General features: G+C 38.4%; 1 pseudogene; it reads right to left on the bottom strand.

Annotated features, from left to right (window-relative positions):
* Window positions 1-881: 881 nt before the first annotated feature.
* Window positions 882-3,724, bottom strand: LOC125185243 (receptor-like protein kinase FERONIA pseudogene; annotated as a pseudogene).
* Window positions 3,725-13,461: the final 9,737 nt, after the last annotated feature.

The following is a 13,461-nucleotide window of genomic DNA, read 5'->3' as shown; positions in this document are numbered from 1 at the left end:
CAATCAAGGTATTATTTTTTTTCTTTCATAAACAATGATTCTTTAACTATTGTGGATTAAATTGCTCAATTTAATTTTCCATCAAAGTTTTGTTTTTTCTTTCATAAAAAGGTATTCTTAAATTATTGTGGATCGTTCATTGAGATATTTTGTACTCTCTCCGTCCCTTAAAATTTGGCACCATTTGACCCTGCACGGGTTTTAAGAATTGTAATAGAAAGTGGGTTGAAAAAGTTAGTGGCATATGGATCCTAGTTTTATATATTAGTTTTAAAATAAAATATGAGTGGGTATAAGTTAGTGGAATGTGGAGTCTACTACCAAAAATGATAAAAGTGAAAGGTGACAAATTTTTAGGGACAGACTAAAATGAAAATAAGTGACAAATTTTCAGGAACGGATGAAGTATTGTGTTTCTTTGGCAGCATTATGTGCACTTATTCCACTGCAAGAAATTTCAATACTTTATCAGTTCTGTTATAGTTAGATCATTTTTTCATTTTAGAAATTCTAATATACTATGAATCATTTTTATATATTGCAAAAATAAGATATTCTCTATTTAACACTATTTTATTGTCAATCATATTTTATTCTCTTTCCATTTAAGACGATAAACATATTTTTGTTTGATCTCCGTGCAAAAGAAACGCGTCAATTTTGGCTGAAAGGAAGGACTGTCCATTAAATGTAATTTTTTTCTTTTTCCACTGTCTTTTTCACTGTCCGTAAATGTTTTAATCCATTTTTAATTTTTTTGACAAGTTGACTTCACATACTATTAATTTAATTAATTCATATTTTATTATAAAATCAATTTATAAATAAGACTCACATTTCACTAATTTTATGTATAATTTTAGTTTTATAAAAACATAAAATTAATTAAAATCCAAGTAGATAAAAATAAAATATTTATCGACAGAGGGAAGGAGTAGACGGGAAACATCTTCTTCTCCATACATAGTTAACATATTTATTCATTTAGGCCACATGACAATATACTGCATATGTCCTAGCACAGTAAACAAAATTAAAGTAAGTTCAAATAAAATTACTCCATTTTGCATTGAGTAAAATACAACGGTGAACACCGAAAATTGACCTCAACGGCCCAAGGGGTTGATGAGCTCAGAGAAATTCGGTGCTCCTTGATCTCGAAAACGTGTTAGACGAAGACGAACCAATCCCGAGTAATGGAAGCGAGGGGCTCATGGCTGTGAACCCATCGTCTTTGCCTTCACCTCTGTCCTCTGCCGACACTTGAAGCTGCATTGCAAATTCCAGTTTCCAAACAATGCCATTCATCGATGGCCGATCAATCCCCTTGTCTCTGAGGCATGCTAAGCTTAGCATTCAGGCGCAATCTGCCCCTTGAGATTGGAGTCAATTATCTTATCAACTGTCCCTTTCTTACAACACAATTTTGCCCACTCTGCTAAATTCGCTTGCTCCATTGGCAAGGTTGCGATTATTGGTGGCCTTCCGCATAACACTTCGAACATCACCACCCCGAATGAGTACAGATCGGATTTTAGAGTTAGTTGTTGCGTGCGGTAGTACTCTGGGTCTACATAACCGAAGCTGTCTTTCACAACTGTGCTGATGTGTGTTTGACTGCCTGCGGCTGGGCCCACTTTGGAGAGGCCGAAGTCGGATACCTTGGCCACCCATTTATCATCCAGAAGGATGTTGGTGGAATTGACGTCGCGGTGGATGATGGCGCGCTTGGCGCCGGTGTGGAGGTAGTAGAGTCCCCTGGCGGCGCCAAGGCAGATTTGGAGGCGCTGCTTCCACCTTAGGGGCGAAATGGCAAAGTTGTAGATGTGGTCGCGGAGGGTGCCGTGTATCATGTAGTCGTATACTAGGATCATCTCGCCGTAGTCGTCGCAGTAGCCGATGAGGGAGACCAAGTGGACGTGGCGAAGTCTGGAGAGCATGTCAATCTCAGTAAGGAACTCGCGAGCGCCTTGTCTGGAGGTGGAGTTGAGCCTTTTGATTGCGACAGTGGTAGCAGCATCGTCGATGAGGCCTTTGTAGACGTTGCCAAAGCCTCCCCTGCCGATGATGAAGTTGTCGTCGAAGTTGTGGGTGGCTGTCTTGATCTCGTTGATGGAGAAGTATCTGCATATATCACAAGGCAGGGAGACGCCTGAGCTGCTTGTTCTTGCAGTGGACCTTGAATGCGTCGATAGTGGAACCCACGATGACTTGGTGATACTCTTAGCAGCATCCTTCAATTTCCGCTGCCGCCGGTGAATCAAGAAAATCACGGCTGCAACCACCAAAATCAAGAAAATAACACTCCCCACCACAGTGTATATCATAAAACGGGCTTTTTTCTTCGCTGGCATGTTCAACGCTACTGACTTTGGCGGTGGATCGATCTTGAGTTCAGGGTTGGATCCTGCAAAGCTTCCTTCCGAATCATTGAGTTTGAAAATTTCCAAACCATTTAGCAAAGCGCCAGCAAATTTTGGTTCTGTGCCACGGGAAGGCACCAGAGATAGCAGCAGGTTTTCCTTTCCACGATTACCATCATCGGGAACCCATGTTACGTAGTCTATGAAGATGGGAATATCGGGGCCACCCGCCAATGAGATGACATCGATTCGAAGACCTGCTGTTTTATTATTGATCTTTATATCAAACACTCTCTCGTTTACGTTTCTAACTCCAGCCAGAAATTCACAAAAGTGGAAGCGAAGCAGATAGTAGAATCCAGAATCAACAGGAAATCTCCAGTCTAAACTTAAGCTGATGTTGGTCATTATTCTAGTAGATACGTGTACTATACACGGAGCAGTATAGGGAGGAGTAAGATCGGTGTAGTTGATCACAAGTTGCTCATTATGCGGCGTCCACCCATAATCACAGCAGAATATGTAGTCATCATCAGGACTCCAGCCCCGAAACATGCCGCGAGTGGACCCACTATCTTCTTCGATCAGAACCGCGGCGCCGCCAACGTTCAGCCTGTATATATTTTCCAAAGCAGTGTTGCTGTTGAGATAAAACAAGTCATCCTCAAATTTGATTGACACGTCTTCTTCCGAAAGGTAGAGTTTATCAGGGATCGACACAATTTCGATACCATTTACAAAAGCAGAAGAGTTTGGATGAGGGGTGAAGGTTAAATCAAGTCTTTTGGTTCCTCCAATATTAAGGATGAACTCCATCTTAAACGAAGCTCGTCTTAAATAATTGGAATAAAGGAAAGCACTGAAGTTTCTAAACAGGGTGAAGCCATTAGCAGTGACGGAGAACAGAGATTGATGAGCGTCAGAATAAACGTTGGGGTACCAGTAAAGGCGAAGGAATTTCTGGCCTGGACTGAGGGGGAAAGTGTATGTGAAAGGGGAGTGGAAGACACGAGCAGTCTTGTAAGGGACTGAGTAGACCGAAGGTTCCATAGTGGAAGCATCGGAAGTTGAAGAGATGGAAGGGGCATTTGATGGCACGTTTTTGAACCTTCATCGCTGTCCCAACCCGGTGGCTGATGTCGGTTGTGATTGTTGATGCACCGCAGCTTAGGAGGATTAATTCTGTGGCGGTGTATGCAGCTGTAGAGGCGCTTGTGATTTTGATTGTTGAACATATAAAGATGATCAAGAACAAGCAAAGAGCGTTGGACGTCGTCATTGTTATAATGAGATTGAGATTGAGCGTGTTCAGCAATCAGTTAGCTAAGTTATGCCATCAAATTGCTGCGCCATGAAATGAAATATAGATTACGTGCTGTGTAAAACTCTCAACACTAAGATAAAGGAAATAAAATAAATTTAGAGTGACCCACCATGTTATATCAGAAACTTGTTAGAGTTTGTATACTAGAAATCATCTTTCGAGTGATTGAATACTGTTAAAAATCTTATTTTATTTTCCGAAGGAATAAACAGATTTTTTTGTCATAATGTTGTTATGTTTTATATTTAATGAATCTTTATTACATGTTTAAATGAATAAGTAACTTAACAAAGTCTAAGTCTTTGTTTTAGTAGACCGGTTGTGGGCGTCGTTCATTTTAAGGTAACACGGTCAGTTCTGAACAAAGAAAAAGAAGAATTTCACAACCTAGATAGGCTTAGACTACCTATCGTGAAAGGTTGCAATGTCAGTCCGATTATTTCTAAGCATTACTGAAATAAGAAGACGTTGGTGTAGTATAGCACTGAATGGATCTAACAGCGAGACGGTCTTTATGCTATCTACTGAAAGACGAGGTCTTGTAAATTATTATTTCTTAATCAATGTACGTTAGCATTGAGCATACGGTATTGATTATGCACTACTTTGACTTACCAAATGGTGCAGGTTTTTCGCAACCCAATAAGCCTGGTATATTGGGTAGTGATGATTAATATCTAGTGGTGCTAGGATCTATTATGTTGAATCGTGCGCGAGGTGAGTCTCGTTTGATAACATCCTCAAGAGAAGCTTGAAATAAGGTTTTATTATTTGGAACCTAACTAGTTGGAGTTTAATTACTCTATGAATAATAAATAAGATTTTCTTGCTGAGTCTTCTCTTGGAATAAATAGGATATTGATTAATTAAGTCCATCTTAATGGATGTTTCTATCTGAAGCGCGGGAAATAAATATCAAGTAATGGAAACCCGGAGTACTTATAATTTCGGATTTGGATGGAGAGTGCAATATTACTTCTGTAGTGGCTGCTCGTAATATTCCATCTTAAGTGGATTCCATGATGAGCGTGGCCGAACCGAGAGCTGCACCGCCGCGTGCGGTTGTCGCTGGTTTAGGCTGGATCGCCGTCGGAGGGAGCATGTCGCCGGAGCAGCGCGGCGGTCGTCGCGCGATGGGCGACAACGATGGAGGGAGAAGCGGCGTATTCGCGCCGCGGTGGGAGATAGGAAGCAGCCGCGCCGTCGCGCGGGCTGCCGGCGACAGCTGGACGGCGAACCCGCCGTTCCGGCGAGATCATCGCTGGTGGAATTTTGTCGTTCGTTGTGCGTGCCAACCTCGTACGATGAGATAACGATGAAATATTAGTTTAATGATTATTTGATCCCTAAATTAAAAGATATCATTAAAATATTATTATTTAATGAAAATAAAATATTTTGGGAAGATTTTCCTAGATTTTAGGAATATTTAGATTATTGACCATATCTATGGATATATTTTATTCCTAGATGATATGGACAAGAATAATTTAATAGTTTCCTAATTATATTATATATCTAGAATCCTAATTAGGATAGATATGTAGGATTTCATTAAATAATATAATATTATTCTCTTCTCAATCTTAATAAGGAATTAATTTAAGTTTATTTATTCATGTCCGTCAAAGATATAAATAATTAATTATTTTAGATAAATTTTATAGAAGACATGAATATGTATTAAACTTTAGTAATTAATATATTATCCTTTAATAAGATGTTTGAAAGATTATAAAAGACTTAATTATCCAGTCAATTAAATACCAACATAATTTAATTAAGCCTTTAATCTGCGCTAAGGCTAAGGATAATTAATGAAAAACCATAACTTAAATATCTAAGCGATAATAACGAACTAAGTTTGTATATGGTCTCCATCACTTGGTCCACAACTTATGAAGCTAATTTCTGAATTTTATCGCCACTCATGCTGTGGGGACAATAATCTTAAGAAATAACGAGTTCATATAGGTGGATTTCTCAAATGTAAATAGTATGGACTAGAAAGTAGCTTCCAATATTATCGCCATCCATGCTGTGGGGACAATAATCCTAAGAAATTACAAGTTTTAGAAGTTCAAACAGAATTTACGAGATAGCTTGGTCTTGTTATCAGCACATGAGCATTGTTATGGGAGTGTGTTGTAGAAACAAGATTCTGTAATGCTAAATCTGATGGTCGTGCTTAGGCAACATTTGGCTGCCATGCCGTGCTGCGGTCTCTGGACTATTCGTCGGTGTTGTGACCAGTAAAAATGTTAAAATTTTAATGCGTATTTACCTCTGCTTGAGGGTACAAAATTTTAATTTTACAGTCGTGAGAATTTGAAAAGTTTTATGGTTAATCTCCTCGATTTCATCACATGAGTTTATGACAAATAGTAAATATTATGTTTTGCAGTGCAAACTAAATCGTCAACATGTCACTCAATCCTCTTTCTGCAATTCTTAAAGTAAACAAACTCGAGGGCCAAAATTACATAGAATGGAAATAAAATTTGGACATCGTTCTCACGGCTGATGAGTACAAATTTGTGCTCACTACTCCACGGCCCCCAGTGCCGGCGGCTAACGCCGCATAGGCAGTGCGAGATGCCCATAGACGGTGGCATAAGGCGAATGAGATGGCTAGGTGTTATATGTTGGCCTCCATGTCAACAGTGCTTAGACATCAGCATGCCGCCATGGCAATTGCCACCGAGATTATAGAAAATCTCACAAATCTCTTTGGTACTCGGAATCGAACGACTAAGTCAGAAGCCTTTCGGAGTATCATGTGCAAGACTATGAAGGAAGGCTCGTCTGTGCGGGACCATGTCCTCGAGATGATGAGACACCTCAATCAAATTGAGGTTTTGGGAGGTGTTTATTGATGCCGAGTCCCAAGTTACTATCATCCTTCAGAGTCTGCCCCCTAGCTTTCAGCAGTTTAAGCTCAATTTTGAGATGAACAAGAGAAATTACACCTTGGCTGAGTTGTTGATTGAACTTCAGTCGGCAGAGGATCTCATGAACCAAGCTAAGGCTGCGATGGTTAGTTCGTCACATCGTTCCTCTGGCCCTAGGCCTGGCGCAGGAAAGAAGAAAGTGACGAACCAGGTCGCACCTAAGGAAGCTAAGGGAAAGAGAAAGAGGAGGTCGGGAAAGAAGCAAACTGGAAAGTGTTTCAAGTGTGGAGAGAAGGGGCATTGGAAGCCAGACTGCCCTAAAAAGGGCAAGGTTACAGGTATGCACCAAGCTCTAGTTGTCGAGTCTTGTTTGGCTTCGACTTCATCTCATACTTGGGTTATAGACACTGGATCTACTGATCATATTTGTTTTGATCCTGACTTAATGTAGGTGACAAGACGGCTATATGATGGAGAGATCGAAGTCCAGCTGGACGACGCTACTAAAGTGGCGGTTGTAGCAGTGGGAGACGTATATTTGCGTTTTAGTAGTGATAGAATTTTGGTTATTAAGAACGTTTTGTTGATACCTTCTTTTAGAAGAAATTTAATTTCAGTTTCTAAATTGGTTTATGATGGATATTCGGTTTCTTTTAATGACAGTTGTGTTATTAAGAAAGATGGTTCTTATATCTGCCGTGGTATCATGGAAAACAATCTGTACACGATCATATCTACACAATTTAATAATCGCAAATTAGAAATCAATAATGCATCAAAAATTTCAAAGAAAAGAAAAGAACCTTCAAGTTCAATGAACGAAACGTACTTATGACACCTTAGACTTGGTCATGCCAACCAAAGGAGGATTCAAACTCTCATGGATCAAGACCTTCTTAAAGGACTAGATACTGAATCATTTTCCATGTGTGAATCCTGCTTGGAAGGCAAGATGACTAAGAGACCTTTTAAGGTGAAAGGTAATAGGGCCAAGGAAGTACTAGAACTCATTCATACTGATGTGTGTGGACCAATGTCAACCTGAGGCAAGAGGCGGCTTTCGCTATTTCATCACTTTTATTGATGATTACTCGAAAGTTGGATATGTATATTTGATGCGCTTTAAGTCTGAAGCTTTTGACAAGTTCAAGGAGTTTAAGGCTTATGTTGAGACGCATCATGGAAAACGTATCAAAAGCCTGTGATCTGATCGCTGAGGCGAATACCTCAGTGCCGAGTTTTTAGACTACTTATCGGTAGAGGGAATTGAATCCCAACTGACTGCGCCGAGCACACCCCAGCAGAATGGCGTAGCTGAAAGAAGGAACAGGACCTTGTTAAACATGGTCCGATCGATGATGAGTTATGCACGACTGCCTATTTCGTTTTGGGGACATGCCTTGCTTTCCGCGAGCCATATTTTAGACAATTTACCGTCAAAATCTGTTCCTGCCACTCCATATGAGTTGTGGAATGGGCGCAAGCCCAATCTAGAGCATCTCAAGATATGGGGGTGTCCAGCTCATGTTTTGGAAAAGGATCCAACTAAGCTAGACTAAAGGACAGAGGTATTTTTGTTTATAGGATACCCCAAAGGATCGAAAGCTTATGAATACTATAGTCTCCGAGACAAGAAAGTCATTGTGAGTACTCACGCGACATTCTTAGAGGAAGTATTTGTTATGAATCATAAACCCAGCAGTGAGGTGGCTCTTGAAGAGCTCACTTCAGTCACAAGTTCCATTAACCAAGAACAAGTACCTATGGTACAACCAATTCCCGAATCTTCAACTTCTACACCTAATGTTGTAGTGCCGCGTCGCAGTGGGAGGGTCTCTCATGAGCCCGAAAGGTACATTGGTTTGGGAGAATCTATGGATCACTCCTCGGACAACAATGTACCAGATCCCTGGAATTTTGCAGAGGCGCAGGCGGATGTCAATCATTGCCAATGGTTAAGTGCAATGGATTCGGAACTACAACCAATGATAGACAAAGACGTCTACGATTTATCTGTCCTACCCGAAGGCTGTACTGCCATTGGGAGTAATTGGATATACAAACGTAAACGAGGACCCGATGGACGGGTTAAAGTCTTTAAGGCAAGACCAGTGGCTAAGGGGTATACCCAAAAGGAAGGTGTCGATTACGACGAGACCTTCTCCCCGGTGGCCATGCTCAAATCGATCCGGATTCTATTGTCTATAGTAGCTTACATGGATTGGGATGCGTGGTAGATGGACGTTAAGACTGCGTTCTTGAACGGTAGTCTTGAGGAGACTATCTACATGGAACAACCCGAGGGTTATGCCGTTAAGGGCAAGAGCACATGGTTTGGAAGCTTAAGAAAGCCATTTATGGCCTCAAGCAAGCATCTAGATCATGGAATCAGTGCTTCGATCAGACTGTTCACAAGTTTGGATTCGAAAAATTCCCTAACGAGAGCTGCGTGTACAAGAAGGTAGAAAAAGGGAATGTGGTGTTCTTAGTTTTATATGTAGATGACATTCTTCTAATTGGAAACAATAAAAAGATGTTGTCATCAGTACAAACATGGTTGTCGAACCAGTTCGAGATGAGGGATATGGGAGACGCGGGACACATCCTAGGTATCAAGATCCTTAGGGATCGTGAGAAAAGGATGTTGTGCTTATCCCAAGAACCCTACATCGATACTGTACTTAGTCGTTTTAGCATGCAAGATGCCAAGAAAGGTTTCTTAACTTTTAGACATTGCGTCCATTTATCTCAAGAGATGTGTCCTAAGACTGCATCTGAGATAGCAGAGATGAGAAGAATACCATATGCTTCGGCAGTTGGTAGTCTCATGTATGCTATGCTTTGTACGAGGCCTGATTTTTGCTTTGCTGTTGGCATGGTAGCAAGATATCAGTCAAATCCAGGCCAAGGACATTGGACTGCAGTAAAGAACATACTCAAGTACCTTAAACGGACCAAGGACTATGTTCTAGTTTACAAAGCAGGCGAGCTCTGTCCTTTGGGACATACTGATTCAGACTTTCAAGCTGATTAAGACTCGAGGAAATCTACTTCTGGTTATGTGTTTACCTTAGGAGGTGGAGCCGTAATTTGGAAGAGTGTAAAGCAGAAATGCATTGCAGACTCTACCATGGAAGCCGAATATGTGGCCGCTTTGGAGGCTGCAAAGGAGGTTGTATGGCTCAAGAACTTTCTTATGGACTTAGGTGTGGTTACGAATCTGCCCAAGAGCATCACCATTTATTGTGACAATTCTGGTGCTGTGACGAATGTGCCCATGATTTTGAGTATAAGTGGGAGATTGTTAGGATTGGTATACTGAAAAGCATATTTCGAGCATGTCGCACGCATAGAATTGCTTGTATACAATAAATTCTACAATCCACTTTTAACCCAAGGCGAGAAGAATTAATTTTATCACATTGATGTTTGCTTGTGCATTTATAAGATGTTTCTCAAACATTTAAATGTATAAGAAGCAAATAAGTCTAATTCTTCTACATAGTAGACTGGTCGTGAACGACGTTCACCAGAAGGTGACACAGTCGGTTCTTTGTAGAAGAGAAATAGAATTTCACAACCTAGATAGGTTTTGGCTACCTATCGTGAAAGGTTGCAGTGTTCGTCCGCATGTTTCCTTACCTTAGAAAATAAATGACACTGGTGTGGTATAGCACTGAAGGATCTAACAGTTGAGATAAGTCTTTCTTGCTATTTACCGAAAGACGAGGTCTCGGTGATTGTTATTTCTTAATCATTGTTGACATAACATTGAGCATTCGATATTGATTATGCACTACTTTGATTTATCAAATGGTGCGAATTTTTTGCAATCCAAGAATCCTGATATCTTGGGTAGTGGTGATCAATGTCTAGAGGTGCTAGTATTGTTATTGCAATGAATCGTGTGCTGGGTGAGTCCAGTTTGATAATATCCTCAAGAGGTGTTCGAAAAAGGTTTTATTATTCAGAAACCCGGCCGATTGGAATTTATTCTAGAATAATAAATAAAGATTTTGAACTAGACAACTCTTGGAAAAAGATATTAATTAATTAAAGTCAAATAGCAGACTTAAATTAATTAATGGATATTTATATCTTAAACACGAGAAATAATAAATTAAAGAGGTAAAAGCCCGGATTACTCGTAATTTGGGATTGGACGGGCAGTCAATATTATTATACTATAGTGGATGATAATAATATTCTGTTTGGACTTATATTAAATTGGGGCTCAATGTAATTAGTAAAAGTCCAACAGGTTTGGCCCAAGTCTAACCTCCATGGATCCCTAATCTGGCCCACCATAACTTAATATAAAAGGAGATTAGAAAGGAGACTTAATTGAATTTTAATCATTAATTTTCGTGCTCCCCTCAGGGAGTGGATGAAAAATCGGTTTTTGACAAAACCGATATTCTGTCTTCTTTCTAATCAAGCCCTTTTCGATTCTGACAAGCTTTGCCCACCCAAAGGTCATAATCTGAGTTCGGGATACAGATTAGAAGATTTATGGTTGAGTACGAAGATCATCTCGTGGAGAAGGCGCAAGCAATCGACGATTCTTTGGAGAATCAGATCGGTAATTCTAAACCGTAGGAAATCATGAATTAGGGTTTTAATTCCTTAAACATGATTTATTTGTGTTCTTGAATGCAATTTGATTTGTTTAACATGTAGATAATTAATCCCATAATCGGTCAAATAGATCTGTAGATCTGATTAATTTGTATATGCATGTCTTCCGCTGTGCAAGGGGCACCAATCCCCAGCAATTGGTATCAGAGCCAATTTTTGGCTCTGATTATGTGGATTAATTTCATGGTACGTGAATTGCTTGAATGCATATTTTTCTTCGTTGGGTGTTTGTTGTTTTTTTTTAATTGGATAAACGACGAATTACGAAGAATAGCGATTATGTGCGCTGCGAAGTTGGTGGGAATCAATTCCAAATTGATTCTGTGATTTCTCTTTTTCCTGTTTACATAATCATTATGTTGTCACAATGATTGCATAATACATGTTTCGTTTTTGTATTTCTTTTGCAATTGTATGCATACGAGTATTAGAGGCGTGTTTTTGGAAACTGATTCCTAAATGTTTCTAAAATGTCATGATTCCTTTTAATTATGTGATTGCTTACGTGAATTGGAGTTAGGAATTATTACTTGTTCACGTAAATTTAATTCAATTCTTAAAGAATTGAATTAATCGAATCAATTTGTTTGGAGTCATGGCGGTTTGCGCCGTCCAATCCGGATGTGACGAGAGAAAGACGCTAACTGCCCTTAGCTATCGGGTTGGGCTGTTTGACCAATATGGCGGCGTGAATATGAAGTAACGGGGCAGCAGCGCGGTGGAGGCTGTTGCGATGCAGGGCAGTTTGCTGAAGCAGCGACATCTCCGGCAACGGCAGTTTGCGGTGATCAGCAACAGCAGCGTTGTCCGAGATGATGTTTCGGTTGAGCTCCGGGCAGCAAGAGATGCGGTTTTCAGTTAGAGTACGACGGCGCAAGATTAGGGTTTCACTATGCGCAACGTCACATCACCTCGTCCGCGAATTCAGTTTCCAAAATGATTAGAGTTTCCAAATCCTTGGATTCATTTTTGGATATAATTCAAGATATAATTTGGAATGTGATTTGAATATATGGATTATCTAAAATAATTAAATTATGGATTAGTGGGAATTTATCCTTATTTATGGATTTAGATATATTTAATTATATCTAGATAAATCCTAGATAAATTTGGATAGTAATTAATTAATTGTCTTATGGATTTATATAGATTTAATTCTATGTGAATAAATCCTAGATAGACTAAGATAAATTTTAATTATGTTTATCCATATCTTGTAGATATTGGTAGATTTATATCTATCTATAATATATCTTAGTAGATTTGGATAGTTAAAATCCATGTTTATCTTTTTCTTGTGGATATTTATAGAATTAATTCTATTTAGAAAATATCCTAGTTGAATTAGATAATTAAGTTTATCTGTATCTTATAGATATTGATAAATTTATATCTATCGAGAATATATCTTACAAGATTTAGATAATTGTTAATCCAGTATTATAATTATCTTTTGGATTTAAGATAGATTTAGTTCTATCTAGTTAAATCCTAGTTGAATTAAATAATATTAATTCTAGATTATCCTAATTTTATGGATATAAATAGATTTATTTCTATTTAGAAAATATCCTAGATAAATTTGGATAAAGATAATACAAGATAATCCTTATCTAATGGATTTTTGATAAAATTAATTTTATCTAGAATAAATCCTAATAGATATGATATATTCTAGTTTTTTATTCTAAATAATCTAAGATTTTTTTAAAAATCTTAGAATTGATTGGATTTTATCTTCATCTTATGAATTTGGAAAGATTTGTTTCTATCCTGAAATATCCTGGTATGATTTAGATAATGATAATCCAAGGTCAGTCTTATCTTGAGTTTTAGGATTTGATTTTATCCATGTAAAATCTAGAATAATCCTAAGATGATTTAGATAGATTCAATTCTATCTAGATAAATCCTAAATTAATTTGGATAACCATTATCCAAGATAAATTTATCTAATCCGAAATTTTTATTTTGAAAAATGATAAAGAACTAATTATTTAATTAAATCTCCCTAGATTTATTAAATAATTTCAATAATTATCCAGTGTGATTAACTACCATGAAGTAAATGGATTTATCTATTTATTTGGTGATTATCTATTATAAGTGGATTAATCTGCCTTATCTGCTTATGTGATAATTATGCAAAAACCATGTTCAAAATAACTAAGCGATAATTACAACAATGCGTTGTATATGGTCTCCATAAATTGGTCTATATATGAAGCAGTTTCTAATATTA

Source organism: Salvia hispanica, chromosome 1, assembly GCF_029641045.1.
Source record: "Salvia hispanica isolate PSC_SH4W2 chromosome 1, Shi_PSC_v1, whole genome shotgun sequence".
NCBI lineage: Eukaryota > Viridiplantae > Streptophyta > Magnoliopsida > Lamiales > Lamiaceae > Salvia > Salvia hispanica.
This window is presented reverse-complemented; position numbering and strand designations above follow the sequence as displayed.